At 41.1% G+C, this 5360-nt stretch overlaps 1 non-coding gene across 1 annotated transcript; it reads right to left on the bottom strand.

Annotated features, from left to right (window-relative positions):
- Positions 1-610: 610 nt before the first annotated feature.
- Positions 611-717, bottom strand: LOC148296584 (small nucleolar RNA R71). The gene has a single exon (XR_015834207.1). It is a non-coding gene; the product is annotated as a small nucleolar RNA R71 (small nucleolar RNA).
- Between the last annotated feature and the right edge of the window lie 4643 nt (positions 718-5360).

Below are 5360 nucleotides of genomic sequence, written 5' to 3'. Positions count from 1 at the left end.
CTGTTTTTCTTTTTAGTTGTTATCTCCATTTGAAGGCACTAATTGGTTTCTTGTGTGTGCATATATGTCCGAATCTGATTCTGAGCCAATTTCACCAGGAACTTTTGCTGTACGTGTTGGTTTGAGGAGGAATTATAGTTCTTTAAGTGCTGAATCTGAGAGCTACGAATCTGAAGGTTCAAGCAAGATGGCAGAGATTCCAAACAACAACAATAATGATGAAGGAGGTGGTGCGCTTGTTGTCCAACCTAGGAAACCCCTGCGTGAATTTTCCATCCCCAAAGTCACTGATCAACCTTCGTGCATTGTCTATCCTCAACTCACAATTGACAGGTTTGAGCTTAGAAGTGGTATGATTCATCTTCTTCCAACTTATTATGGTAATACCACTGAGGATCCTTACATGCATGTTAAGCAATTCTTTGAAATATGTGCTACAATCAAAATTCAAGGACTTGATGATGAGCAGATTAAGATGAGGCTATTCCCATTCAGTTTAAAAGATAAGGCTAAGTCATGGTTATACTCTTTGCCTAATGCTTCAATTCGTACTTGGGATGAGCTTTCTAATAAGTTTTTGCAGAAATTCTTTCCAGCTCAAAAGACTAACAAGATTAGAAAGGAAATTCTTGGTTTCACACAAAGAGAAGGAGAAGCTTTTCATGAATGCTGGGAGAGGTACAAGGAGATGATGAGTTCTTGCCCACACCACAATATAGAGAGTTGGATGCAAATGCAATCTTTCTATGAAGGTTTGCTTGATTCCGAAAGGATGATGGTAGATGCAACAAGTGGAGAAGGACTGATGAACAAAACAGCAGATGAGGCTTTTACTCTCTTTGAATCTTTGAGTACCAACTCTCAACAATGGAGCTACAATAAAGGAAGAGGAGCTCCTATGAAAGCTGTGGTCTCTGAGGTAAGTACTAATAATGAGATTAATGCAAAACTTGATGTTATGTGTTCTTTGCTTCAACAGGCAGTGACTGGCCCTCTAGGAAGCAAAGAGGAAGTTCAAGACCAATCTTTTGCAAAGCACATGCTAGAGCAAGCAAATGCCCTTCAAGGAAGGAATCCTCAGAATGATCCTTACTCAAACACATACAATCCGGGGTGGAGAAATCATCCTAATTTCAGGTGGAGCAATAATTCAAATGTGCAACAATCTCAAGGACCTCCCCCAGGATTTCAAATACAACAAAGGCAATTCCAGCAAGCTCCCCAACAAGTACAAGAGCAAAGGGGTGATCAAATGGGAGAATTGCAAGACATGTTCAAGAAGTTCATGGGGCAACAGATGCAAACCAATCAGAATCTTCAAAATGCAGTGAACAAACTAGAAGTGCAAGTTGGGCAGATTGCATCCTCCATGAGCAATAGAGCATCCGGAACTTTTCCAAGCCAAACGGAGGTGAATCCAATGCATCATGAGCAAGTTAAAGCAGTGCACATCTTGAGAAGTGGTAAACAAGTTGATAATAAGGTTGGAGATGCCAATGAAGAGCAAGAAGATGGAGAAAACGTGGAGATCATTCAGCCACCACAAGGGCAGCCCACAGGTTCCACCAAACAGCCCCTCAATTCTCTTGGAAAGAGCACAGGCCCTAAGGTATCATCTAATGCTAATCAAGTTCCAATTTCATCTAATGCTTTTAGGCCTATTGCACCCTTTCCCAGCAGGTTATCAAAGTCAAAGAAAGATCAAGGCTTGGATGAGATAATGGAAATATTCAAGAAAGTGCAAATCAACATCCCATTGCTCAATGCCATTGCTCAGATTCCAAAATATGCAAAATTTTTGAAGGATCTATGCACTAACAAGAGGAGATTCAAAGAGCATGAACAGGTTGCATTAAGTGAAGAGGTTAGTGCAGTCTTACAAAGAAAGCTACCTCCAAAGCTAAAGGATCCAGGTTCATTTTCTATACCTTGTATAGTTGGTGATTTTAAGTTTCAAAAAGCTTTGCTTGATCTTGGTGCATCCATTAACCTTATGCCATATCATGTTTATGAGAAACTTAACCTTGGTGAGTTGCAAGCCACATCTGTGAGCATTCAATTGGCAGATAGAACTATCAGGTACCCTAGGGGCATTCTAGAAGATGTTTTGGTGAAAGTAGAAGAGCTGATTTTACCAGCTGATTTCTTGGTGTTGGAAATGGAAGAAGCACCAATTCATGACAATCAGTTACCACTCATTCTTGGTCGTCCATTCATGGCAACTGCCGGTGCAATTATTGATGTGAAGAAGGGTACATTGACTATGAACGTGTTTGATGAGACAATAGCATTCAAAGTGTTTGAAGCCTCCAAGTTTCCAAGTGATGAGCATGAAGTTTTCCAGCTTGATGCAATTGATAATATGGTGAAAGAAGCACTGCCAATGAGTTATTTGGAGCCTATTGAAGCATGCATCACACAAAGCATAAGGAAAGAAGAAGTGGACAGATTAGAGGCTGTGATCTCTCCTTTACTTCTTGAGCTTGTTTGCAGCATGGATAGCTACATAGAAGTGGGAAAGAGGTATGCAAACCAATTTGAATCTTTACCCGCACCTACTAATAAGGTTTTACCTTCTATTGTGCAGGCACCGGAGTTGGAATTAAAGCAATTGCCAACACACCTTAAATATGCTTATTTAGGTGAGAGTGAGACTCTACCTGTTATCATTGCCTCACACCTCGAACCAAATGATGAGAAGAAGCTTTTGAGGGTTCTAAAAGAGCACAAAACTGCGATTGGATGGAGCATTGCAGATATCAAAGGCATAAGCCCAACATCGTGCATGCATAGGATACTATTGGAGGACAATGCAGTGCCTAAGAGGGATGCCCAAAGACGTCTCAATCCAAACATGAAGGAGGTGGTAAGGAAAGAAGTAATGAAGCTTTTAGATGTTGGTATTATTTACCCTATTTCTGACAGTAAATGGGTGAGCCCAATACAAGTTGTCCCCAAGAAATCAGGTATCACAGTGGTGAAGAATGAAGCAAACGAGCTTGTACCAACACGGATGACCACGGGCTGGAGAGTTTGCATTGATTATAGGAAGCTCAACACAGCAACAAGCAAGGATCACTTCCCTCTTCCATTTATTGATCAAATGCTTGAGAGATTGGCTGGCCATAGCCACTATTGCTTCCTTGATGGATATTCAGGTTACAACCAAATCGCCATAGCCCCAGAAGATCAAGAGAAGACAACCTTCACATGTCCCTTTGGTACTTTTGCTTATAGGAGGATGCCCTTTGGTCTTTGCAACGCCCCAGCCACTTTCCAAAGGTGCATGATGAGCATTTTCTCCGACATGGTAGAAAGGTTTATTGAGGTATTCATGGATGACTTCTCTGTCTTTGGTGATTCTTTTGATCAATGTTTGCATAACTTATCTAAGGTGTTGGCTAGATGTGAACAAAATAACCTTGTGCTTAATTGGGAAAAATGTCATTTTATGGTTAACCAAGGCATAGTTCTTGGTCATGTCATCTCTAGTAATGGAATTGAGGTAGATAAAGCTAAGATTGATTTGATTGCTTCTATGCCCTCACCTACTTCTGTCAAAGAAGTACGTTCTTTCCTTGGCCATGCAGGTTTCTATAGGCGTTTCATTAAAGATTTTTCTAAGATTGCAAGGCCTTTGTGCAATCTCCTTGCCAAGGACATGGATTTTGTGTTTGATCAAAACTGTGAGAATGCTTTCAATGCTTTGAAAATGATGCTCACAACTGCCCCAATCATTATGCCACCGGATTGGAGCTTGCCTTTTGAACTGATGTGTGACGCCTCAGATTATGCTGTTGGAGCTGTTTTGGGGCAGCGAGTTGATAAGAAGCCACATGCCATCTACTATGCTAGTAGAACCCTCAACGATGCCCAACTCAACTATTCCACCACAGAGAAGGAGTTATTAGCTGTCATATTTGCTTTAGAGAAGTTCAGATCTTATTTGATTACTAACAAGGTCATTGTTTACACTGATCATGCAGCATTGAAATACTTGTTAGCTAAAAAGGATGCCAAGCCACGCCTCATTAGATGGATCCTCTTGTTGCAAGAGTTTGACTTGGAGATAAAAGATAAGAAAGGAAGTGAGAATGTGGTGGCTGATCACTTGAGTAGATTGGTGCATGTATCTAATGAAGAGGAGGATTCACTGCCATTGCGTGAAAGCTTCCCTGATGAGCAACTCTTCTCTATTTGTGCTTTGAATTCTCTTAATCCATTGCCTTGGTTTGCTGATATTGTTAACTACTTATGCACTAACGAACTCCCTACAGGGTTATCTACATTCCAACGTGACAAGCTTAGGAAACAAGCAAGATACTACTTTTGGGATGATCCATACCTATTCAAGCATTGTCCGGACCAAGTAATTCGAAGGTGTGTGCCTGAAGGTGATTTTAAGAGCATTCTAGAGTTTTGTCACTCCCATGCATGCGGAGGCCATTTTGGAGCAAAGAAGACTGCCAACAAAGTGCTACAATCAGGTTTCTTTTGGCCTACCCTTTTTAAGGATGCTTATGCATTTTGTGCTTCATGTGATAGATGCCAACGGATGGGTAATTTGCATGCTAGAAATCAGATGCCTCTCACTAATATCTTAGTCATTGATATATTTGATGTTTGGGGAATTGATTTCATGGGCCCTTTTCCTACTTCTTATGGATTTGAATATATATTAGTTGCTGTCGATTATGTTTCCAAATGGGTGGAAGCCATTGCCACTAGAACTAATGATGCTAAGATTGTGATCAGTTTTCTCAGAGGAAATATTTTTACAAGGTTTGGCACACCAAGAGCAATCATTAGTGATGGTGGCTCCCATTTTGTTAACCAAGCTTTTGCAGCACTCTTGAAGAAGTATGGAATCAAGCATAAGGTGGCAACACCCTACCATCCTCAAACTAGTGGGCAGGTTGAGATAAGCAATAGGGAGATTAAGCACATACTTGAGAAGACAGTGAACACCACAAGGAAGGATTGGTACATGCGTTTGGAGGATGCATTGTGGGCTTATAGGACAGCTTATAAGACCCCCATAGGTATGTCTCCATATAGACTTGTTTTTGGTAAACCTTGTCACTTACCAGTGGAGCTTGAGCACAGGGCTTATTGGGCGATCAAGGCATTCAATTTTGACATGAAAGCTGCTGGTGAAAAGAGGAGGCTTCAACTCAATGAGTTGGAGGAGTTGCGACATGAGGCGTATGAGAACGCTAAGCTTTATAAGGAGAAAACAAAGCAGTATCATGACAAGAAGATTCTTAGGAAGACGTTTGAGGAAGGGCAGAAGGTTCTCTTATTCAATTCACGCCTTAAGCTCTTCCCAGGTAAGCTTCGTTCTCGGTGGATTGGCCCTT

This window comes from Prunus avium, chromosome 2 (assembly GCF_965620075.1).
Source record: "Prunus avium chromosome 2, drPruAviu1.hap1.1, whole genome shotgun sequence".
In the NCBI taxonomy this organism is placed as follows: domain Eukaryota; kingdom Viridiplantae; phylum Streptophyta; class Magnoliopsida; order Rosales; family Rosaceae; genus Prunus; species Prunus avium.
This window is presented reverse-complemented; position numbering and strand designations above follow the sequence as displayed.